Raw genomic sequence first — 26683 nt, 5'->3', positions numbered from 1 at the left:
CTCAAACTGGTGTGTAAAACTCCCTGTGGGTGGGAAATAAAAGAAAGAAAATCAGCTTCCAAAACCTCAAAATAAATACTACCTTTTGAAAAACACCTCACAGCAATGTTATCCATCAGCAACAAAGTTTCATCGCTGTCACCCTCGGCCACCACCATCCCAAGCTGCACAGTCCATAGCACAACATCAAGGATAACAGAGACCTCCGCAGAGCCCATTGGTTTTCCCCGCAGGCCTGGCGGACAGTCAACAGTCGTTTAGTGGTAAGGGCACCCAAACCTTGCCTCTCTCCCACCGTGACCCAAATCTACCCAATGATTCAGAGTAAAATTCCAGTGCCACCACAGAATTTCATGAGCATTTGCTCATGGGCCTCCAAGGAGCTTGAATGTTGATTCAGACCAACCTCTTTTAACTCATTAATTTACCTTCTGTAAACCTGCACCCTGCAAGATTTCAAAGGGTTGGGGAGTGAAATAAAATAAGTTCATAATCTTCTAGCATGCCTCTCAAGTCAAGTGCTCCTGGTGCAGCTGTCTGGCTCTGTAAGAATACTCTTCCATTTTGTTCCCCTAAAATGAACATTTTTTTCCCAGGTGCCCGTAGCAAAAGCAGAAATAACCATCTTCCAAGAGTTATAAAACAGTCATATTTAATAGAGGTGAAAGCTGTGTATATGATTTCTGCAGAAGTCTTTTCAGTAGAACAGATATATTTATTCACTGCATTACGGAACAGTTTGAGAAAACAAGATCATACAATGTACACTGCCTCTATTTAAATTGTTTCATTTCTATTCATGAGTGTCTGATTAGATACACTGAAAATATCATCAGTAAGAAATAAATAATTCTGCCAAATTAATAGCTGTTGATTTCTTTTACCTGAAAATGTAAGTAGCATCTCATTCACACTAGGTAAAGCTGCTATAATTTGGATGCATCGATCTTGCTGGTTCAAGTCTACCCAGCACACTGAGACAGATATTAACCTATGTTTTCTTAATACTAAACACCTTCTTTCAAAACAGTAAGTTTTTCAGCAAGTTGAGATGGGCTACTATGCGCTTTGCTTGCAGAGGCTCAGAAGTTACCTACGGGGTTTTTTTGCTGTAGTCTTTTTTCCCCAGATAGTGGGTTGAGAGAAATAAATTGCTTAAAATGCAAAAAATGTTTTAGAAATGGTATTTTAAGGGAGTGCAGGTAAAGTTTCTGTATCGGACAAAATCCATCTCAACCTCAGCAAATGCTCTTTAATTAATAACATCTTGCTGCCTCAGAAACAAAGTGGCCGGAAGAAACCATCACTAACAACATTAGATGGGAGGACCTACTAACCAGCCGTAAACCAAGGGCTCTCCAGTACCTCCCTCCCTGTGAAGTATTTTGCTGGAGAAACCTGGGAAGAGACAGATTTGTGCAAATGGAGCAGAATATATTATTTAGCAGGAAGATCGGACTAATATTCTGTTTGGTGAAAAAAGAGAGACTAAAACCATCAAGCTAGTATATGTTTTAGACATTACAGAGTGATGAATGCAGTATGCCTGCTCATCTTACGAACGTCTGAGAAAAAGCCCTCTGCATCTTAAAAAATTCATCCAGTTTGACTCGACAATGAATTCTTCTTCTGAAAATCAAATATAATTGCTGTAGCATTTCAAAGAGTCTAAATGCACAGCTGAGTATCTTAAGAGCACCCTGTTTGCAAAGCAGCCAAGTGATACACCTCAGAGAGCTACTGTTAGCTACTGCAGGCAAGATAAATCAAGAAAATGCTGAGTTGAGGTGCAATTTGACAGTTATTAGCAGAACAGGAGTAATCTGGTGAAGAAAAAAAATCTGACAAAATCTCAGTTCACAGCAATGGATTTTGGAAGCCTATTTGCACATAAATTGGAAAAAACAATTCTTGCATTAGGAACTGATGAAGATGAAACAATATACCCTAAATCCTAACATATTTGAAATTATTTTCTTTGATTCAAAGCTGATAATCCTTTAACAGGCAGTAACTAAACAGGGGCTTACTAGACTTGCTCTGCATGTTGAAGAGACTGCACAGTCAGATCCTGATCTAGGGCCATTCAACTATCAGAATAACCGGATTTACTGCTATATGCACCTTTGTTTTTGCCATTTGAAAGCATCTACAGCGCACAGAACATTCAGCTGTGTTTTAAGCATTAGCACCATAAATATCCCCTCGTGTACCGTATACTTCACCACTTCTGGCTTCCCATAAATCAAGCCTACAACCAATCATCTTTATGTTGGACATTAACAGCAACTCTATTATTCAAATCCAGTCTGTGCAGAGTTGCCTTTCACATGGATGTAAAGCAGCTCACGAGCAGGCTTACGACTGAGCAGAGGAAGATTCAAATCTGGCTGTGATCTTCTCACCACCAGAGATACAATATTCTGCTTCTTTCAATCTAACTTATCTGTGCAAAAAGCTTTAAAAAAAAACAAACTCCTATAAGCAGAAAAAAAATCCTAAGTCTTTTGCTCTCTTCAAGAACTGCCTCTTTGTGTCTCCATAAACACTTAGCATAATTTTTTTTGCTCCCATTCTCGTAAGCAGAAATGCTGTTCTTTACTGCATTTCAATTAGGCGCATAGATTAAGAGATATCTTTTGTGTCATTATATCAAACTGTTCCCCAAACATATAGGAGGATTTTATAGATTGTCATCTTTTGCACTTACCACTGGATTTTCACACTCGGTGCAAAATGCAGTAAAACAGAAAGATACCTTCCCTGTCTTTACAGTGCCCACCAAGAATCATTTCAAAACCGAACACCTTAGCTGAGATTTAAGCAGCACAAGCTGTTCACCCACGGGTCTTCTTTTTTTTCTCTTCCCTTCCCCTCATCTTTCAGTTCATGAGGATAGGGAACATGAAAACTAAATGGATTTATGTTTAAATAATTCATCTTTTCAGGCACGTCAAACCAAGTACCTGAGTTCATCCACAGGGCTGACCAGATTTAGCTGATTCCAGTGGTATTTTAAACAGCATTCTGGAGAGCTAGTCACAAAAGGTTGCAAGGAAATGCTGAACAGCTGTGTTAATAGAGTTGTTTTGTAATGACATGTGTTGAAACTCTACCTATTCTTACTGAACACAGCTGAAAAGGAGACATTACCAGCCATCCCAAACTGCCACAGCATTTTGGAGACTCATGCCTGCACAAGAGATGCTTTGTGAGCAGGGTGAGCTCTGGCACATCCTGGGAAGATGGAAGAGAATTACAAAGGCCGAGCATCATTTTCCTGCCAAGTGGTAGGAAAACATGCGGCAACATAAAGCATCTTTAGGCGCACAAGTCCCACAGGGTAAGACATCTGCACTTGCTGAGTTGATTCTACAAGCCAAGTTGTCTTAAACCAAGATCCCATGGGGAATGGAAATGATGGCAGTAACTCTCCTCCTCTTCAAGCAATGGAGGAAAATAACAGAGGGATTTTTGTATTTTTAAACATCCTAAGAAGTACAAACAATGGATTTACTCTTGCAGGAAATGTAACAATATTCCTCTGTAACCTTTACTACACTTGAACTTCAAGTCTTGTTTATTGTGCTAAATAAACCATACTGAATTCTTGCAGCTGAAGGGAGGAAGATGACCTAGGGACCTGTTTTTTTTTTTTTGTTGTTGTGCTCTCTTAATAAGAAAGCCATAATTTAAACCTTTCAATCCTTAATGCTTACTTTAATAACAGAAGCAGGGTCTCTCCTGCACCTGGCTATCTGCATGTTAGAAGAGTCTGCAAAAGGGGAGCATGGAAATAGGTTTTTCATGCAACTAAGATCTGTTCCCCTAAATTACACCAACTTGTCCAAACCAAATTAGAAAAAGCAGTAAAAGAAATATAATTAAATTTCAGGCTATAACAACAATCCACCAGAATTTTAGCAACACTGCTTTGACTGTGTAGGAAATGGTTGGTTGTAGTAAAAAAATCATTTTGCCATGTGGAAACCTTGAGCAGGTTAGTAACCCACTACCATACCAGAGATGAATTTTTGCAGTCAGGTTTATATCTTCAGATTCACTGAAGTGGAGATTGATTGCAACAAAACCAGAGAAAACCACTGGAGAGATGTGTTGGAAACAGAGCAGGACAAAAGGAAAACAAACACAAAAAATACAATATTCTTGGATTTGCAGTGCAACCCTCACTGATTTATTCCAAATGAGTTTGTGTTTCCAGTCTCAATTAACATAACTCATAATACTATAACCTAAATCAAACATAGAAAAAAAATTGTTAAAGAGTTAAGTTTTGCAGAATGTGTTTTGGATGAGTTTCATTAGAAATACCACTAAATACTTTTAAGAAGTATCATCTTAATGACATGCTTATTCTTGAGGGGAAGTTTTGAGCCCTTCACTGCAAGCAGGACCTTAATGGCTTTGAGCTACTGTTTATGCAGCGGGAGACCTCTTTAAATCAAAGATTTTAAAAGCGTCCTTGTTCTAGGCTCTCTGTGCTGGGCATCCCATCCCAAATTTATGTCCTCATGCTTTGCAGGGTAATAATATCCATATACCCACATAACCTGTCTGTGAGCAACACAGACTCTTCCAGTTGGCAAATCTTCCCACATTAGATGGGAAAATTAAGTGCCTGATAGTCCTTGCGTGTGGAAGCCACTCTAAAACAAAATGCGTAACATTTTCTGTCTATAACATACGCATAAAATACATGTATGTTGAGAAAATGTACATTAATTGATTCTGACAAAGAGCCATCACAATACAGTCCATCACCATAACAAAATGCCTACAGTAATGCCTATTGAATTACAAGTTCTGACCTTTGGTGATGTGGAAAACAGCATTCATTTCTTTCTTTCATAATACAAAAGCCTTGCTGTAACCTTTTTTAAGTTTAAAACTGAAATTGTTCTTGCTTTATCCCAGCTGACAATATTAGCTGTGGAGAAGCTTGCTTCCAGAGGAAGTGGAATGTAAAAACAAAGTTGCTGTGACCTTAACAATAATCCTGTTTGCATATTACAGTACATTTTCCTACTATAACAAGGCAAAGTCCCTTGTGTTCCGGTCAGAAAAAGTCATCTTCCAGTAAAAGCATACTGTGATCAATAACATTTTCTTAGTATATTATATTATCTCTCACTGAAACACTTTTTCACTTGGCATTTCAGGCTGCCAAGTAGGGGAAATTCATGACAAAACTAAGATGGCAAATGAGATACTGCAAATTAATTCCATCCAAGAGCAATCGTTTCTTTGTGAACAATTTGACAAGCCTTTGTCGTCTGAATTCAGCAGAAGCTTTCTCAGCTTTCAAATATATGTGAAACAGAAGACTGCTGCACTACTGTACCAATCTTCACTTTAGGCTGCACAATTTTGTGTTGAAATATATTATAGTTTGAACAACCAACTTTGAGAACAGATCTGGTGGGCATACTTTAAATATTAGTTGAGAAAATAGACTCAGAAGTCTGCAATATCAGTTGTGAAATCCTGTTTTCAAGTCACAGCCCAGAGCATGGCAGAGTACAGGAATCCTGCACTTCTGAAGCTGTTTTGCTACAGAATCACCTGTAATGTGATCTTGAAAAGGCCCAAATGATGAAAATGCCAGTTGAAGGATCTCAATTGGGTACCGGCAAAGCTCAAAGAGAACTTCGTCACAATGGGAATTACAGTAATGTACTTCTCTATCCACATGTCTGAACTTCTGCTACGAGTAGTAGCTTTATACCTCCCTTAGAGCTAATGTCCTTCTGCAGGCTGAAGCGGTGACCCAGTGGCACACAGCCGTGAGCAGAGCCAATGCTCCTCGCCTTCCATGGGAAAGCACATCATTTTAGCAACAGCAGCTGTAGATCCAGCTGCATTACTGAGAGTAATTGGTGTTCAGCACGGTCCAGAAAGGTGTGATCCTGCAAAAAGGCTTGGGTCCAGGCAAGATATTGTCAGTAGGATTACTTACATGCACCTTATCTCAGGAAGATTAGGTGCAGAATCACTGCTGTATTAATATTTCAGCATAAGGAATAAGGGGCAGGCAGCAGTTATTGAATATTCATGCTGTAGCAATGCTCTCTCTGTGAATTCTCTAGCAGAACATGTAAAGGCTGTAGCCATACCCGGAAGAGTTTACTATCCAACACCCCAATTAAAGAGATACTAAAGTATCTACTCTGTTTTAAGCTCACAGGGAAAGCTCATTGACTAATTGTATTCCTATTGTGAAGCATGTGCTCAATTTCTTCACTTAATGAAGACTCACTTTGAAAACAACATAAAAGAAGTGGGGGAAAAATGGATAAAAAATTAATTTACATCAGCAAATCCCAACACCTCAGGAGATCAGAAACATGTAAAGGGCCACACAACTCATCTACCTAAGAAGTCATTCATAAAAGATAAACATCCTTTTTAATTGTGGAGGAAATGCATGCAGGGGAGATGCACAGTAATCAGCTGATGGAATAAATCCAAAAAGCAGCAGATAAATTTTTGAGAGAGGAGAGGCAAAAATAGGATTTGTCCCAAAATAAGATTTGTTCCATGGATAAGCAGGAGCACAGATGACATTATAAGCAAACTGTATGTGAAGCACAAAGTAGTCAAGGTTTTGAAGAACAGGACAAAGTTTGTGGGGGGATTTGGTGGTTTTTTTGTGGGTTGTTTTTTGTTGGTTTTTAACAAAATAAATTAGGCAGCAAGTCTTCATGTAAATGAACACATATAGAACAGCCTTTCTAGGTGAATAATTTCTTTTACAATTAATAAAATCTGCAACCTGAGTAACAACATCTGATGACTTTTTGCCATTTGCAATTATCGTTCGTCCCAGCACCAAAGCCTCATTATTATTATAGCTGACAAAAAGAATACTTAACTGCTTCTATGAAAGGACTTGATTTTAAAAGAATCCCAAGTTTCTAAGCTTCGTTTCTACTTTCAAAATTTGAATGTGAAAAATGAGGCCATTCCTTGTGTATGTCTCCTTCAATTCCAACAAGTAATTTGGATAAAATTTGTACAGTAACACAACACATTAGAAAAGCATACTACTTTGGTTTAAAAGCAACCTACAAAGAGTACAGAGTTAACATAACCCTATAACTACAAGCACATATTTTATACTATAAACATACCTCCTTTTTTTTTTCCTTTTTATAGCAGTTTTCTCCCAAGTGACTAAAAGCATTTAGCAGTTACCATAGGACTTGCAGCACTCTTGTGAATAAGAGTATATAATCTCCATTTTAATGACATGGAAGCTAAGGCAAAACTACTGCAAATGTAGTTGTAGCAGAGATGGGAACAGGAACCACATCTAATCCCAAGATCTGCAAGTAAATCTAGGCCTAACAAGTATATGTACGGACAGAAAGGAACATAGGTATTTTTGTGTTAGCACCTTTAGAGATGTTACTATGGATGTTACCTGTTCCTCAATCCATCCTTGCCCCCTTACATAACAGCACAACGAAATCAGAGACCTGTTTACAAAAAAAGCAAACAACCCAGATGCTGTTAAATAGACTCAAACACGCACAGGAAAAAATACTGCCTGATGTGTAGATGCTCGACAAACATTGATCCAAGCTCTTTACAAACACAGGTCTCCAGTTTGTCATGATTTAGTGGATGGTTAAAGGTCTGGAGAACACAGTGAGACAGTCTTTCTGCGGCATGTAGTAAAGCAGGCAACAGCACAAGATGCACAAAGGGAAACACTGGTGAAACAGAAGGAAGAAAAATTCAGAGCAGGTGCTTAACCAGCAGAGTGGCTGCCTGGGAAGGCTGCAGAGCCCTGTCCAGGGAGGGTATCACCTGGCCACAGACACAGACCTGAACAACCTGCTCTGCCTCAAGTAGAAGGCTGGACAAGATAACCTCCCAAGGTCTCTCCCAAACTGAATTAGTCTATGAACGTCATACCAAAGAAACGTGAAGTCATTCCTTGGTTTTTCTGCTGCATCCCAAAGCTTATTGCAAATTCATACAAAAAGTGTGACCTCGGACTTCTGTGACTAACTGTTTCTGCTTCGTTCGGCTTGCTCCTTCTCCTGTAAAGGATGAAATGGAAGAAACCCAAATCTTTGCTTTCACACACCTATAAACTACAAAAATGAAAAGCAAAACACATTAATTAGGAGTTCAAGGTCCTAAATGCACATGGTCATTTGAGGTCTCTCTTTGAGTTTATACACCTTCCTGACCCTCTCTCTTCCTAAAAAATACTCCAAAAAAGCAATCAGTGCTGTGCAGAGAGACCCATGGTTATTAAAATAACTGCATCACAGAAGCAGCTCTCAACATTTTCAGTTCAAATCCCCCCCTTTCTCTTCCATAAGAGGTGCTGCATATGGTGAAAACTAATTCAGTTTGAACCAGAAAAAAATGGGGTTAAGTACTCCCTCAGTTGGAATATAAAAATTGCAACTGCACGTGATTGTCAGGATATAAAGGGCTACAGGCAACATGCAGAAATACATTTATATCCTGCAGAAAAACTAAGCAAGTTGAAAGGCCTTTTAAGGGGAACAGCTGAACTAGAAATATCCAGAAATGAGTAAGACAGACAAGTGTGCAAGTCCTACATGCAGCCCATTCCCAGAAGGAGACAAAGTCCATCCAGGAATTCAAGCCCCTTTCAAACAACTTCTCACACTTATCACAAGGCTTCAGCAGGAACCACAGACACAACTGGCTTCTCCTTTCCAAATTAATTTCCTTTTTTTTTCTTTTTGTTACAACCAGATCACAGCTATGGTGACAGAAACACCCACAGGCATACCATAACCTAACAGAATAACTTCAAATAATTTGATATTCAGCCTAAAACTATCCTCAGCATTTCATGTTGATGTGACTAGGTGATGCTGCAACTTATCACAAGCCAGATCTGCTAGACATTCCCCACCGCAGAAAGTGAATTAAACTGTCACTCACCATTCTATGAGTTGCTCTAGTGTAACTACTTCTTCATGAGTCGGATAACATTTCTCTGAATTAAAACCGAAACACTCTGTTGCAAGTTAAAGTCTACATCCTCATTCCTGTATATTTTCTCTTCCTTTCCAGTTTTCTTACTTTCTGCTCAACTATTTTTTTCCCTGACTCAGCACATTTAATCCCCTCTGCTCCACTTGCCCCCTTCATGGCTTTCTTTTGCTCCCCTTCTTGGCAGATATAAACTGAGTAACTGGCACTTGAGCTCCAGCTACCCTGGCTAAACTATTAAGTATGATCTGAGTACTGAACTACTGATGCCCTCTCGGTCCTTCCCCTAAGGCCACTTACAAGGGAACTAGTGAGCAAAGCCTGCAGGAGCATGTCTCCCTCCCAAGGACCACCTGATCAGTGTGTCAAGCTAAGGCTGAGGCTATCCCTGAGTGTCCATTCTCTGGCATATCTCCCAACATACAGGAAAAACAAGATACATTATTCACTGTGACGGCTACAAAAAAAAAAAAAAATTTGAAGAACATTTGATTTAACTACAATTACAGTTGTTGGTATCTGCAATTTGCAGCATTACGCACACACAGAGACAAACATAAAGGCGGCATATAAAATAAAAGCCTTATTCATAATTCAGACTCAATTTCCAGCAACAGTTTTGTATATATATTATTATATACACTATTTATGACTGTGTACTGGCAGCACAGAAAAGGATTAAATACACTCTCCCATACACACCTGGACACACCTTAAGCATACACACAATTTCCTATTTTACCATGAACATACTAATGATAGGAATTGAAAAAGATTTTTATCTTATCGAAGCTACACTGAAAGCTTTAAGCTAGTTGCTCAGGGAAATAGGCCCATTTCCAAGAGGGAAAGACTTGGAAATGGGCTTTCACTGTTTGCAAAATGTAGCTCACACTCATTAATGGGAAGAGGCTTTCAGAAACATCACGTTCAAGATGCGCTGGGGATACTGAAGTGTTCAATAAGGAAACCTGTGGAGGAACAGCAAACACTGGAAGAAAGGATTGCACAACAGTGTGTGAGAAAGATTAAACATTAAAAATAGGAAAAAAAATATATAGGACTTAGTGGTTTTGGTAGACAAGAAGTAGAACCTGACCCAGTAATATGCCCTTGCAACAAAGGCAAAGTGCTTCCATCCTGGGCTACATTAGCAGGAGCAGAGCCAGCAGGTCCAGAGGTTGACCCTTCCCCCCATGAAGGATTTGTGAGCCCTCCAGAACAAGAAAAGGCTTTGACATACTAGAGCAAGTCCAGGGGAAGGTACTGGTGGCTGGAACACAGGCTGAGCACCTACAGACCTCACTATGTTTTCTAATTCCCCAAAGGAAAGGTGCAGAGAAGATAAGCTGAGCCTATTCCTGGAAGGGTACAGAGATATGACAAGAAAAAGAAGCTGCAACAATGGAAATTCAGATATCCATCATAAGGTGGCAAAACATGGCAACAGGGGCCCAGCGAAGTTTTGGAGTCTGCATCCTTGGAGATATTCAAAACCCAACTGGATATGTCCCTATGCAACCTGGTGTAGGTAACCTTGATCTAAGCAGGAGGCTGGACTAGATCATCTCCACAGGTGCCTTCCAGACTGAATTACCCCACAAATCCACATATCCGGTTGTGAAAAGCCAGAAGCCTGGTCAAAGGAGGCCAAGAGGATAAGAAAGATAAATAGCAGTGAGGGTCAGGATTAGCTCCATGAAGTAAAGACAGGACTGGAGAAAGAAGCTAGGAAAGGGGTGAGGCAAGAAAAATAGCAGGTTGAAGGCAACAGTGGAAGAAAAGAATCAAAGACTGAGGAAGAGGCAAAAGAACACTAAATCACACTTTCCTCCAGTAGCTGGGAAGTGAAAATTCCACAAGAGTCATTCCATAATGAAGTCAAGTATTTCAGTTTCTGCTCTGATGTGTGAACTAGAATTGGATAAGAGAGGGAATCAGTTCTTTCTTTCCCCTTCTCATGTCTCCAAGAAACTAAGTAACCTTTAATCTCCCTTTTCCAAATATTTAAACTTGATCTTGCAAACTTCACAGATATTTATAACTATGTACATTAGGAAAATGTTTAATTTATAATATAAAACACATGCATATTTGTCAGCTTAGAACTCAAAATGTTCACTACACTCAAATGAGTGCCTTAGAGCTTTTTACAGTTCTGTAAGATACAGGCCTACAAATCTGTACACACAGACAACTGCTCCCTCTTGGAGCTACCACCAAATTCAAATACTCTTAGTCAGGTTTACAGCATTAGTATTCATCCTACCACATTATTTTTCTATTGTTACACAGATGCTCAGTTGCACATTCTCCGATAGGGACTTGCTGCAGTCACTGGAAGGAAAAGCACAGTCCAAACTGCATTCGTGTAAGCAAATAAGAGACCATGAAAGAAAAACCAACCTACAACAAGAACAGGTATCTGCACACTTACCCTGCAATATCCCGAATCTCTATCAAAATCAGCCTCAGGTGTAACAGTCAGTACACAGGACAGCAAACCCTTGCATTTAACAGGAGGTTTCTGGGAAGCCAGGTTATCTAAAAAGAGTTGAAAAGAGTAATTTTAATACAGGAAGTCACCTATGCTTAATATGAATAGGTTTCACATGAGCTACAGCACAAAAAAAAAGAAAAAAAACACAGAAAACAAAAAAAAACAGTTGCACAATGGGAGACCACCATGATCAGCATGAATAATTTAATCCCCTGAAGGTGACAAATTTGTTACGAAGCACAGAGAGTTAGATGCGAGTAGTAGATACTTAGGGTTTAACAAAGAATTTCTAATACCCAAGATAACCCTCTAATCAAGGATGTGGAGGAGACCAGAAGGAGCACAATCTTTTGCTTAATTAGTTGCTATCAAAGAGAAGATGAGTTCAAGCACTTGCAGAAACAAGTCAATCTAAGATTATTTGAAAGTTTAATAGTGTTCTAGAGTCTCTGGTAACACAGGGATTGCCCGTGAAATCAAAACAATCCCTAGAGATAAATTTAAAGAAATATATCTCATTTTAATGCCCAGAGTAAAATGACTATTCATTAAAGCAAAGCAGTTTTATACCAATATTCTCCATCTCAGATGTAATATATACTGAGGTAATCTTTACGACAGGAAGTGGCATGTAATCCTGCAAGAACAAACTGCTGCCATTATCTGCAAATCAATACAATTTTTTTTTAAGTGGATGTAACAGTACCTATTGATTTTACGTTTTAGCACCAGAGTTTCAGTTTCTACTAAGAAGATTCTTAGAATGACAAGAGAGCTGCAAACAAGTAATTCAGTTATACAAACTAATTTGAAGTTTACAAGTGCATTTCCCTTGAACAGTGCAATCAGGCCTTCCCTCCCATTACCTCAACTTAAACCTTTTTCATTCTATATATAATTTATGTTTTATCTAATTATAATAATTGTGAGGTGGTAAAGTAACACTTACTAAACCTACCTGTAAACTATAGAAGGGTTACCATGCAAAACACCTCCTTGAAAGCTATCTCCCTATGCTGCTAGCGTAGCTACTACAGAATATTTGTATGACTTTCGCTATGTTTAAATAGCTCAACCAAATAATTTACCTTGTGAAATGACCTTACAATCCAAAGAGGTGATGGTAAAGGAACAGGAAATAGAAGCACATGGAAGAACTAAATGACTTATCCAAGGTCACTTCATGGATCAGTCGAGCAATGAGATCCATTTGGTCATGCTTTGTTCCTTTAAGAGAGTTTAATAAAACTGGTAGAATCTTACTGCATTTCTGCAAATGAAGCACACCACAACTTAAGCTTGACTAGCTGACCAAATGGATGCAATGAATGATCTGTAATGAATGATCTGCAATAAGAGCTGGCTGCAAGGCAAGATGTACCATCACACAGAAGGAGGAAAAAAAAAAAAATCAGACCATTATAAAAAAGGTTCAAAGGGATAGGATTAGGGCCAGCTGGCATCCCAAAATTAATCTCATAAAACAAACAAGGCAGCAAGGACAGGTAGCCTGGGAAGAATACAGAGAGACTGTCTGAGCAGCCAGGGACCAGATTAGGAAAGTTCTAGTGGCTCCAACATAAGAAGGGCTGACCTGCTGGAGTGAGTTCACAGGAGGCTACGAAGATGCTCAGAGCGCTGCAGCACCTCTGTTACGGAGACAAACAGGGAGAGCTGGGCTTGCTCAGACTAGAGGAGAGAAGGCTCTGGGGACACCGTAGAGCAGCCTTCCAATACCTAAAGGGACTGACAAGACACCTGAAGAAGCTGTGGCTGCTCCATCCCTGGCAGTGCTCAAGACCAGGTTGGACGGGGCTTGGAGCAACCTTGTCTTGTGGAACCTGCCCTGCCTGTTGCAGGAGGGTTGAAACTATGATCTCTGAGGTCGCTTCCAACCCAAAACATTCAGCAATCCTACTAAACAGACAAAGTATCTACAATTTTTAGTCCTTCATGAAGAAAAAACAGAGCCTGTTGTAGCCACTAGCCAGCTGAAGGTTAGTTTTTTTAAAACCTAAACAAGATAATACAAAGGAGCAGCACATGAAAGGTCTGAGGAAGGTACAGATATGCAAACATCTTATCCACATTATCCTCCACCATACAATTCTATGATTCTCATCTTCTCTGCCATACAGAGTTCCTTCCTTTCTCCTCATCCTGCTTTGTTTACAGGGTTAGACTCATTTGGGAGTTAAGGCTGTTCAAATAGCTGGTCTACTGATTTATTTAACACTTCTTGAATGCTTTGTAGAGACATTTCAACTGAGTATTTCTAGCTTTTACAACATGACTAAAGAATTTAGCATGGACTGCCTGAAAAAGCTCAAACAAAAATAGAATCTTTTTTTTTGTTTTGCTTTTTGTTTGTGGAAAAAGCACTGTTTTCATGAAGCAGTTTATGGAAAGGAAAGAAAAAATCTCAAGGGAGTAATTCTTCCTTTGCATAGTGACTCATCATGTCACAGTTACCCCATCATCTCCAAGGGCAACACTAGGCCAGAGATGCTCTGGGAGATCTCATTAGGGAAACATCCACTTTTCAAAGCCATCTCAGGGCTCTTGTTCCAAACTTCACAGAACAGAGAAAGAGCCTTTGACAGTAAGAAAAAATGCAATTGGTTTCTGATAGGGAAGAAGCCTTGTGACAGTTTTACACGAAGGAAACCTTTTTATTTCCCACCTCAATAATGAAAGACATGAAGAATATTTAAAAAACATATTGCAGACTCTAGATGGCAGTGCCACAGGGAAAGGCAAAACAGCCCTCACAGCTGGATACAGGACATCTGAAGAAAGAAGGATCAGGAAGAAAAAGAAGCAAGAAAAGCAATAGTCCATCACCATGAAAATGATACACAAAGATGGGCTTAAGTTCAAAATCTGAACGTGCAGGCCCAAAGAAGAGGAAAAATTATTTCTTGTGGCAACACAAAGACAGGATTAATGGCCTTTACTGTTTAATATACTGCAATTTACATTATTTACTAGCATTTGGATGGGATTCTCTTCCCCAAATTTAGAAAATCTTGACTGCTTATCAGGAAGGATTTTAATCTTACCAAAATTTTACTGCAGTTGCTATTGAGGGCGAATGAGCACAGCAACACCAGCCAGGAAGTTCTGAACCACTGGAATGAGATACTGTATCTGGAAGAGGCAGAAGCACAGCAAGGAGGTTTGAACACCAAAACCAAGAGTGGCCATTTCTCATCATAGTGCACTATTTGCAAAGGTAAAGCCTCAATTCCCAGTATTGATACTTATGAAGTTGAAGGTACCTTACAGAAGCCTGTAGCAGCACCCTCATCTCTCCTTTGGGAGTCTAACCACTTCAATACAGACAGGTCATATATTCTGTACTGTACCTAAGCTTCTAAATTAAATTACTTGAAGCAACCTGATGGAAACCGAGCATATGGTTTAGATATTGCATCCTTATAGTGGCAAGCTTCATGAAGCTCATTCTTCCAGGGTTAAACTAGCAGGAGACCAGACAAAACATCATATAGTCAGTGTCAGCTCACCTACCTCATCAACATAGGCATCTTCATGAAGGGATGGAATAGTTAGAAGTGTCTTAGGCTCAAAAGACCTGATCAGTGAGAATCAGGTCTGGATGTTTTGGAGAAAGCAGCTAGATCAGAATCATCTGAACTTCAACAGTTCTGGGTTGTAAAAAGTAGAATTACTCTGCAAACAGATACAGTGACAGCACAAGCAACTAACAGAAAGCTCACTAGGCTTTACCTGAATTCAAAAAGAGGTTACCAAAAGGCAAAAAAAGATTGAGGCAGAGTATGATTTCATATGATGTCAAGTCAGAACCACAATTTTCTTATGCAGCAGGACATCACTTCAGAGTTTCTCTGTTACAGATGAAGTGTCCAAGGGCAATACAGCAGATCAGCTCATCCACCAAGAGCTGCGTAAGGTGAGAGGAGCATATGCAGATTTAAACAGCATCCTCCTGATCTAAAGTAAGGTGAGGAGCAGGCAGCAACATTTGGCAACAACAATGGACTGCTTCAGAGGTCGCCCAACAGCTCTGAAGCAGAGGCCGCCCAAGAGCCTGCAGCAGAGGCACACAACATGGACCTCAGAGGGGATGTGATACACCATGTGGCACCTGCCCACGCTGTCTCACTTGTAGTTGAAAAAAAGAAAGGATTAGGCAAGGAAGAAGGATGAAGTCAAGGACATGAGAGAGTTATTGTAGTTTAATTAATCAGGAAAAGTTTAACACAAAAAATATTCTATGAATGCCTGCCTATGCAGACGAGCCATAAATCAACTGTGAAGCACAAAGTGCTTTAAAAATGCCCTTTATAAGCAGCTCTACACTGCAAACATAACCTCCTCCCCATGTCAGGTACCGCAGCTTGGGACAGGGGCTGGAGAAAGCAAATAAAATGCTCAGAGGCACAGCTGGAGCCTTCTCTCTGCAAATCAACAAGGCAAAGGAAAGCAAATCAGAATGGGGAAGTGGAGGGGGGAGAACCGACTGCAATATAAGGTAGAAACACTCACTAGGCAGACCAAGTAGCTGTTTCATAAGCAGTAAAAGAAGGGTGCTTACAGGCAGTGTGCCTGGCAAATCAAAATGAGTCACTGCAAACAGCCAAGCTTAGCACAACGGGGAAGTTGTACAGACACAGGATTTAAGTACAGACCAAAGCACCCAAAGCTTTCAGGGCTGCACAGGTTAGGGACTACTGTTGTGCAGTCCCAGTTATCTTTAGTGCATTTGGATTGGGACTATTCCAGCTCCACAAGGAAAATCTCTATAATGACTGGTGTGACCTGTTGTCCTATCATTGCCAGAAACTGAGCAAGTGGTCTGAGAAGGGAATAATTACAGATCCCATGAGAAGCTATGTAGTCTCTGAAGCTGGGCGAAGCTGCAGCCAATATTTGCAGGCTGGGATAGAAAAAATAAAACACAGAGCTGGAACAGGAGGGATGCATCCATTTTCACAGTTCCACTTGACTTTATGGGAAGGAATGACTGCTCTGTACCATGATACATGCAGAATGCTATTGTGTATGTTAACCCTAATCTATTATTTATTACAGAATTTACAGATCTCTCTTTTCCCCAACTGACAACCAGCCAGCTACTAATTTGCAGGCTAGAACACTGCAAGGTCTGCAGACCCCAGAGCATTTACAAGCCAAAAGGATTCTGATATGCTTGGAAAAAGCCCAGCAATGCTGCCAGTCCTCATCATGCTCCATAAGCAAGTATTTATGCTGCAGTCACCAGGATTAAGGAATCACCTGAGAAAAATTACCAAAGAGGATGTCTGCACATGCCTAAAGGGCAAGTTGCTTATATAAATCTTTTAACAGCGACAAATGACAGCAACACTGGATGTAGTAACAGCTCCAGGTTTGAAATGGTACTGCTGTACTCCTAAGACTACTCGGTATGTTTTACTCAACATTTCTCACAATCACACTAATCTCTCTGAAAACAGGAAACTATTAACACTCTTCATCAAAGACTTAAGCAGACTGACAGTAACCCTACCCTAAGAATATTCTGTATAATACTTTCTCAGAAGTCCCCCAAACTTGAATGCTGGGCTGTGCTTCAGAGTTAAGCTGGACAAAGGAAAGGGGAGAATCATTTTAGCGCAGGAGCCCCCTGTTCCATCACATCAACACATTAACTCCTCCTACAACATCATATAACTTTTGAGAAAAAAAGTGGGGTTTTGAACTGACTGTGCAGTTTGTATCCCACATGGATAATCACTTCTTTAAAAGGAAGTATACATCAATAATATTCATCAGGAGCTTTATGAGAGCTTGGCAAACATTTCTGACAAAACAAAAAAACTCAAACAGAAGGATTATTCATAAAAAACTACATCAACAACTCTTTTGACAGACATCTGGATTATACTGCTCTTTAAAAGGGAAAAGCAAAGATGTCATTTCAAAGTTTAAATGGAAACAGTGAAATATGCCATTAAAAGTATCAGATCATAAAGCTATTTTTGTGAGCTCCAATGCAAATGGCAATTATGACAATGTTTGCCAAGATAACTTACAATCACTTTTTTCCCCAAAAATACTTTTTAAATGATGCAAGATATACAGAGGTTAGTAATGAATTTATAGACCTAGAAGATCAGACAGCCAGTATTAGTAGCTCATCGAGTTTAATTTTTTTCTTCAGATGATGGCCTTTAGTTGATGTTCTAAACGAAGTTAAAGCACACACACCTGCCCAACCAGACAAAACTACATTGGAAAATAGGCACTTTAGGGGTCCATCCTCAAATAATGTATCCACTGTTCTACTCCTAAACCATGTTAAACATTGAATTGCATTCTTCAGACATTCATTTCTGTGGCGTTCTATAGCAAGACTCACAACCAGATGACTGATGATGCAAACAGGAATTTCTTACTCATTCTAGATTTGTTTAATTTTTATTTTCCTGTAAAAGTTTAAGGAAAGATACTGAGATGCGTGATGTTCAGAAGAGATATGTAAAATATTCTCATGCAAAAAAGAGACTGCTGAAAAGACTGCTTATTCAAATGAATGCAGAGTTCTAATGGATCTGCAATGTTCAGTTCAAAAATGTTCACCTGAATAGTGAGGTTTCTTTGAAGACAAATACATACAGTCTAATAAAAGGGGTAGATTTCCTTAAAGTGGAGTCAGCTTCTTCACAATTCACTGAAGTCCACTGGCTTTGCTGGAGATGCAATGAAGGTAATAGGCAAGCGCATGTGTTGAAAGATCTTTTATTTTTTTATTGAAGCAAAGACTAGCAAAGATACCTTCCTAAATTATTTGAAGGCATTGGGATTAAAAGGCTAGAAAGTTTTAGGACAGCTTGACTAACAGATCTTCTCAAATCTATTGCTTCACTGAAGCAGCTGGAGAGACTAGCACTCAAAGCACTGAAGCATTTGAGACTGAAAGGACCTCAGCTTCTTTGAAATCATGAACCAACTTTCTGCAGTTCAAGGTCTTTTCCAGATTTTTTTCAAAAAAAGTCAATAGAAAAAGCAGAACAGAACAAAACCTGTTGGTTTGCCATTTGCAGATGGTTTTTAATAGGAAGTCCTACTCTTCCAGTAAAGACTCACGGACTACCAGGAAGTCAGGTAACATAACCAGCTGCAGGTGATGTGAAGACAGACCATCATGCCCTTTGTAGTGTGGGAGGAGTGCTATTAGGCAGCTGAAGAGCAGAAGGATAGGAACAGGCTGCTGAAGAAGCAAGGCAGTGGCAAAGTACCTGGCTCTTAGACGAGGTCCATGTCCCTTGTCTTATCTGAAGTCTTGCACAACACAAACCAACAGAGCACAGAACACGAACTGCACTTGGCTCATGATGTACCAGAGACAGCAGGGGTGAGGGGTAAAACCTAAAAGCTGCCATTTGGGTCTGATGCTGCAAAACGGGAAGGGAGAGGACAATATCATCTGCTTGGAAAGAACTGCCTGTGCTCAAAAGGGTAAAAGCGCCCATTTTTCCTATGATCTGAACAAACACTGCCATATAGCAAGAGAACGTAACATCCTTATGCAATATTAAGATACAAAGTAGTATGAAAGTTAAAAACACAGCCAAGGTGATGACACCCACGTAGCGTGGCATGGCTACCAGCATACTGTATCCCAGAAAGTTTGTCAAAGCTACGTCTCTACCTAGAAGAGTTACTCTTTGGGTACAGTGGGATTGAGAGAAGGCACCAATGAGCCCACAAATATCACCTTCATTTTCTCTGACTCATTTTGGACTGACAAGCTGCCCATAGGAGGAGAAGCCCTATTCACTTTACAGTGTTATTTACTGACTAGATAATCCTAGCAGTCCCTTTTTGACCTTACTCTGATTCCCTTGCATATTATAAAGACACAGGACTCAATTTCTTGCCATGTTCAGGAAGAAAAAATAAAAACCCTGTCATGATTACTGAATTTCTAAGTGATGCCTTCTGGGTGCTGGTGAAAGGTTTTAGTGATTAATTATTCCTGCTGTCAAGATCTATTTGTTTCTATTATGAATTTTCTTGGCTTTCATTTCTAGACAACACATCTTGCTGTATTTTTGTTCAACAGACTGAAGACACTTCCTTTCTTAATTTCCCACTTAGAAAAGCTAATCAATCCTTTCTTTCTCTTGGATTAGGGTAACGAATGTTTGCAAGAAATCCCGGTGGCCTAAAGGCACATCTTTCCACTCCATAGTCACCATCGCTACTCTTCTACCATCTCTCCCTAACTCATCAACCTCCTTGAGGTGCAGTCAGACCTGAACACAATATTCTGGGAGTGTCTGCCGTATGGTCAGACTCAGATCTAGCACATAGAAGTTCTTCTATGGATGTGCACAAAGATCACCAACACAGGCAAAAACAGCTTTGTCCTTTCTATAAGCACACACTTTATGCTAACACAGGGGAGGAGCAATAACCCTCTCTCCTCCTCTGCACCAACTTCAGAGGGAGCCTAGGACAACTAGTTTAGAGTAGGACAGCAAATTGTAAATGGCTGAAGTTGGGCAAGCTCAATTCCCAATCGTCACACATTGAACTATTTTGTTCTAGTTTTTAACCAAAATGGTGTCACCAAGTCAAATGCCTTGTAGAAGCCATAAATATCAAACTTGCCATCACACTAAAAACACTTAACAGAGACCAGATTAGCTTGACAGCATTCATTTTCTGTAAGATCATGTTGCTTGGCATTAATTATACTTCTCAACCCTGTATCAGCTGTCCCACTTATTATAGCTCAAATCAATATTAGAATAACAGGACTCAAAACTTCACACCTTCGAGGTGCAGATCTTGGACACTTTTCCTAAGCAATGAACCAAATTTCCAAAGCTGACTGCCAGCAGCACACTGGCCTAATGGAGCTCTTACTCTCCTCTCTACATTTCCCAATTACAACACTAAAAAAAGATATTCAGCTTAATTTGTCAACCCCAAAGAAACAGCAGAATAAACAGAGAAGTTACAAAAGATCGCCTTTAGTGGGAAGAGAAGAAAACAAGTGAAGACAGAAGAGGAAGTGTGGGAGATTAGCAGGTTACAGTCAATCAAACTTCTGAATCCATGAGAATAATTAGAAAAAGCAGCAATTCTCTCACAGCAAGATTTTTTTCTCCTAGTGTAAATTGTTGATTCTAGCCCATCTGACCATCACAGATTTCATTCAATTGTGTGATGAGATCATGCTGTTAAAATTGAGATGCTAGATTTAATTTAAGAATTAGGTTATATAAAAACATAGGGTTTAGGCTCTTTACATACAGTGCTAAGAAACTTTTCTCAGTGGGTAGCCTGAGAGCTAACCTTCCCCAAGAGGTGTCAGCACTGCCTGCAACCATCCAAATGCCTGCATATGAGGAGGGAAAGCATCTTCCTAGAGGATTCCTATTTTCCTGGAAATGACTTATTTCCAGTTGCATGGTTGGTGGGTGGCACATCAGTGCTACCTCCAGCACTTCCCAACTAGCAAGCTTTCTCAATAAGCTTGGTGGACAGCCCCCACACAACTACTCTGAATGAGGAACTACAGCAAGTCATTTCACATCCTAAGTTACTACCATCTTTCTGATGCTTTGGCCATATTTGAAGAGACATGAACATTCCAGGTGAAGAACTTCCCTTCATTGCTTCCCTTGACACACTTGTTTACAGTTCTGACTGAAACACGTGTAACTTCAGCAGTTGCAGAGAACTTGCTTGTGTCTTCACAAACCAGCACTGGTGTGTTCAGGAAGGTATTATTTCTTTAAAAGTCAAATAGCACCCATGGAGAAGACTGCTGTTATTTGCCTTACAGCCCCAGGCAGTGTCCTGCAGCCTGTCATCAAAGGCTTTGAGTAAGACTATCATACACCCATTTATTGACAGGGAACATGCTGATGACAGAAAGTACGTACAATGATCATGCTCCAGCAGCAGGGATGCTGATGTTTACTTCCTCAGTTTTCTCCTCATGGCCTATGAGTGATGTCAGGATTAGTACAAAAGCCCTCTTCACAGTTCCAGCTCTCTGGTGATGTACTTTTCTGGTGCAAACTCTCCATCTCATCTAACAGCTCCATTCAAATTCTCCTCACTCATTGCCTTCTCTTATGGTCCTCATTTGTCATATGCATAATTCAAAGACTCTTAAATAGACTGACTGCCTTCATGTGATTAGTCCAGACAACTGTCTATTTCTAGACCACTTCCACAAGTTGCACAACCTGAATGCCATGCTACAGGCATGCACTGTTGAGGAAAAGGTCTATCAAAATCATTTTGCTGTGCTGTATGGCTTCTGCAATGACTCAGATCCAGAGATGCGCAAGGCCTGAGCAAAATAATGAAATTTTGTAGCAGTCCAGGACAAATCAATTGAAAATGTCCATGCTCCAAAGAACTTCAAATATGTTGGTCTCTCATGACCCATCAAATAGGGAAATCAAGTTACCAGTATGAAAGGAAATGCTGACTGTCTCATGTTTAACGAACTCTTCCCTCTTCTGCACCAAATCCCACTGGGTGCATCATCAAATTAGTTATTAACTTCTGACTCCATTACTGCAATTCTCACAGAAACACGGATATGACCTAACCCCCAACAGGAAAATGTCAATTTATCTTTGGTATCTCGTGCATGGAGGATACAGTTTGGCACTGGGCCCTCACTCAGCTGTAGGTAGTGTGTGCACACCTCTCCTTCAAAGAAAGGCAATACTGTTTCAATTTCTAGAACTGTGGTTGAAAAAAATTGGCCATTTTAATCAAAATGTCAGGAATAGCACAGGACCTTAATCTATAGCTCAGTCTATACAGGTCTCTGTTCAGCACGATACACACAGCTCACCTGTTTCTTTGGACTCTTTCTCCCAAACTACAATAGACAGCCCAAGAATTAATCTTTGTGACTGCAAAGGTAACTTCTCACCATGAGAACAGTCTGGCCATGGGTTACTAATGAGAGTCCTGATCAAGTGCACATTCAGTCCAAATAATTTGCTAAAAAGTTATCCTCCTATAGGCCATATAAATACATAATACATCTACATTAACCTGTGTGACACTGAGGCAGCCTTTCCAGCAATCTGGCCTACTTTATCTCCAATACCTCTTATACCTCATTTGAGTGAGTGAGCACACATTTTAAATAATGATGAGAGACTCCAATTTTCACATTTTCATGGATGCAGTGTCAAATCTATTTGTAATAGGATCATCTATTATCTGTCAGTACTGAGCAAACTAGGTGAGAAAATAATGGTTAGTAGTATATTATCTGGAATCCTGATGAAAATTAGCACAAGGCAAGTGGAGTTGTTGACAACAAAAATGTTAACTGTTGATTGCTTAATGCAGCCTGCCTTTACTTATTTCTAATGTGAGATCAGAAGTTGTTGTTATGTTGGTGGGCTTTTTTTGTTGTTCCTGTTGTCCAAAAAAAGTTAATTTCCTCCACCCATTCAATTTTAAACATGGAATATTTAATCCACTGAAGCTGGGAGTTTCACCGATTTTACCCTGATTTTATGGCTTCCATGTAAATAGATATGCTACCCTTTATCTGAACACTATACAGGTTACAGGAGGAACTGGAAGGCTGGCAAATCTCCTTGTTTTCCACCACAGGGTTTTCCCACCTTCCAAAGAAAGAAGCTTTTCCTTCTTGGAGAATAAGAATCTGCATATACGTATGTGTATATACACTGGGGATTAGTAATACAACCACAGTCTGAAATTAGATGAAGGAAATACTTGATGGTAAGGATGCCACCTCTCCATAATTTTCTTGGTCTCTTATCCCTTTTTCACTTCCCAAACTGTGAGTTTCAGATCACTGCTGTAGCAAGAGGATGCCTTATCTATTAACCACTGTCACATCTTGCCAAACCTGTCCTGATACAATGAACAGCACAAGGCTTTGGCAGTAGAAGCCTTCAGCGCCACTGCTGAAAGCAATACTGGAAAAGCTGCTGTGTGCCAACACAGACTGAGGAACTAAGATTTGTTTCACCAGATCCACCCAAAACCTGTGATGGCCAAGGGAAAGAGGATGAGGAATCAACACTGAGGGGGAGGACAGATCTGCTGACGTTACACATTATGACAGTGGAAACAGCATCTGAATACACCCCCACAGGCTTTTATTTGGCTTGCTCACATCATTTTCATGGGTGGGGAATGGGGGAAGTAACTAAAAATAACTAGATATGAAATGGAAACATACTTTGGAACTGATACGGAATTTTAATGGAATATTGTTTGTCAGGCTCACTAAAATGATCCTTTGATTTATGGAAGAAATACTTTTATTCTTAGTTGCTATAAATTAAATAATTTTAGATGTCCACTAAATGGAAATACTCTTACAAGAGAGTAAAATGTTACTTTCCCTTAAGAAAGAATAATGAAATTTATGGTAAATTGTATTAAAATGAGTACTCCTCAGTTATATAGGATTAAAATGTAGTAATTTTAAATTTAACTTAAAAACCAGAGTATTAAAACTTAGGTTTAATGTAAGGGTTTAAACAGTCTAAGGTTTAAAGAAAATGTTAAATGACACGAGCAAATTCTCTTCATGATATGCGTAAGAAGATAATAGCTTGAAATTATACAAGAAACATCCATGGAAGATCTTCTTTCCATGCAAGATCAAGTCAAACATGTTTGTGTATTTAAACAGTATAATTGCTTAATAATTGCTTAAGTGTTAACTATTTTTATCTTTTCCTTCTGTTACCTTTTCCAAGAAGTCAGATTTTTCAGCCGTTTCTGTCTAGAATTACATTTTTTAGTTTGTTTCAACATAGCCAGAAGTTACTCAGAAAATTATTTTCTTTACTGGGACCAAGTCACTGCAAATAAGACCAAGAAAAGTTAATTTCTCAGTCACAGGCTGGAAGGAGAGAATCAAGTGGGAGAGAAAGGTATTATAGATTAATATTATAGCCTTACAGGCATGGGGCCATGTAACAACCAGTTTAGGTCCTAGAAGTTCATGCACATGTTTTTTAAAAATCTCATTACAACATTTAAGTACATGGACCACTGAAGTTTGCATACGTGTAATTCTCTTTGAAATCAATCTGACAAACTCTAAAGCCTAGATTACCTAGGTAATGGTGTAGATCATAACTAAAGCAGGACTTTAGTATCCAACGCAGTTTTGGCAAGCCCTACGAGCTTACATTCATGGTATTAACAATTTAAAGGCCACTTTTGCAGGGGTTTTTCCTCTACTTGGCCTGAAAGCTTTCAAGACTGTTGTGTTTCCATACACACCAGAACTGTGCTAGTCAGAGTAGTGAGGCTGCAATATGGCTCTGCAATCTAGAAACTAAATGAAGCAGCACCCAAACACTGCCAAGGATCCACTTTATTTTGCTCTGAGTAAGACATCAAAAACATAAAAAAAGGCCGTGTAAGATACTGCCTATAGGTAGGAGACACGTGAGAAACCAGGGAGCACTACAGTTCTCATCCCTCTCAGAGATATCCCTGAAGCAGGGCCCAGACCCTGGCCTGTAGTCTGGTGCCATAACCGTCAAGTCCTATGAGTCATAGCCACCAGTTCTGGCTCACTCTGCATCTCTCCCATCTCTACCCAAAACAAGGAGCTTCACTGATTATAGGTGTTCAGAGAAACAGACAAATAGCAAAGTATGGCTTGCCATGAATTAATCAATATGTTAAGAAATTAATAAAGCTACAATATTTATTAAAGAATATAAAGCTTTAAAACCTAACAGTGTGCACAGATGAGCATATTATTTTGATTAGCAAAGAGTGGTATAAATTTAACGTATTTAGTTGCAAGTTGTAAAATTTCAATTATTACTAACTGGCTAATATTACAGAAATAAGTGGTATGCAATACAGAACAAAATAAATCAATTACTTAAATGAGTATTCCTTGGTTTAAACTCTAAATAATTTAAATCCTAACTGCAGTCACTTTGATTTAGAGCATTTCACCCTAACATATACTTGGAGTAAAAACAGAAACATGGAGTAAATTACCTCTAAAATAACTGGGTATATCAGGACAGAGTCAGAATGGAGCTACACTAGAGAAGAGAAACACTTTAAGAAACCATCAAGGCAAAGGAGAAAATGTTGGACAGCATGTCAGTGAGAAGCAGCTTCATACAAAGAGGCACAGGAGCACCTTAATCAGAGGAGCAAGGGAGGGAGGGAGAGATGCCTCTAGATGAGTTGGCACCGGAGCGCAAGTGGCCTGTGTCAAATTCTTGGGGTTCATCACCCTCCTAAGGACCTGCCTGAAAGGAACCAAATGTGCTTTTGCTCAACGCACACCACAACTGACAGGTAAAAGTAAGTATGCAGCTTTATTTTGAAGGTTTACATGAATGCTTAATGGGCCAGAAAAACCACCATTACTGGAGTTTTGCATTATTCAGTAATTTCTCTAATTATAAAGTGGCTTCAAGCACTGCTATTGTTGCAGCCAGTCCTTTCCTATTAGGGCCCATTGTTTAAGAAGCTTTGTGTGAGCACTGAGAACCCCTGCACACCAAAGTGAGCATCTCCAAAGTGTCACTTCTATCCAACCATCATTCCTCCACCAGGTAAATCGTGCATTATCTAGCTGACCTCTCCTTAATTTATAATACCTCTATGTCATAAACCAATTATCAGCATTTGACACAAGCAGCACTCGCTAGTTTGAAAGGCAATTAAAATTTAGGAGCTGTCTCTTGCAACAAAAAACACATTCACAGAAGTAGCGCCATAGAAAAGCTGCGGCATGTAAACCATCAGTCTAATTCTGCCTCTATCAATCATGGTAGGTCTCACTGAATAGGCATGCGCAGGCGAGCAAACACCAACGTTTATGAGGTGCAGCTGGTGGTACTTACGTTAACAGCAAAAGCAGCATCAGTTAAATTAATGTTCTTCTTTCTTTCATTGCTCATTATGGTTTGACAGACATACCCGCAGTCCACATAAATGACTTAGAACAAGAGAGCTGTCTAGCATCCTGCCATGAAACAAGACCACCTAATGGGAGCAGCCACTGTAATTAAAACTCTAGAAACCAAGATTTATACCATTTTAAGGATGCTGTGGTGGGTATTATGACCTACTTTAAGTTTATTAAAGGAATCGTGAAAGCCCGAGCTGTTACTCAAGTGAACATTAAGA

At 39.6% G+C, this 26683-nt stretch overlaps 1 protein-coding gene across 4 annotated transcripts in view; it reads right to left on the bottom strand.

Annotated features, from left to right (window-relative positions):
* KLHL29 (kelch like family member 29) overlaps positions 1 to 26683 on the bottom strand; it is a 404582-nt gene that overhangs the window by 324866 nt on the left and 53033 nt on the right. For 3 of the 4 annotated variants that reach the window (XM_062638410.1, XM_062638407.1, XM_062638409.1), the window contains exon 2: positions 11444 to 11550. The exons of the other annotated variant lie outside the window; for it this stretch is intronic. The gene's annotated coding sequence lies outside the window, so the exon portion shown is untranslated. The remainder of the gene's footprint in view (positions 1 to 11443; positions 11551 to 26683) is intronic. 4 annotated transcript variants of the gene reach the window in all.

This window comes from Pezoporus occidentalis, unplaced genomic scaffold, assembly GCF_034315485.1.
Source record: "Pezoporus occidentalis ecotype Australia unplaced genomic scaffold, CSIRO_AGI_Poc_V1 ctg57, whole genome shotgun sequence".
Lineage (NCBI taxonomy): Eukaryota > Metazoa > Chordata > Aves > Psittaciformes > Psittacidae > Pezoporus > Pezoporus occidentalis.
Note: the sequence above shows the minus strand (reverse complement) of the source record. Positions and strands in the feature narration are given on the sequence as shown.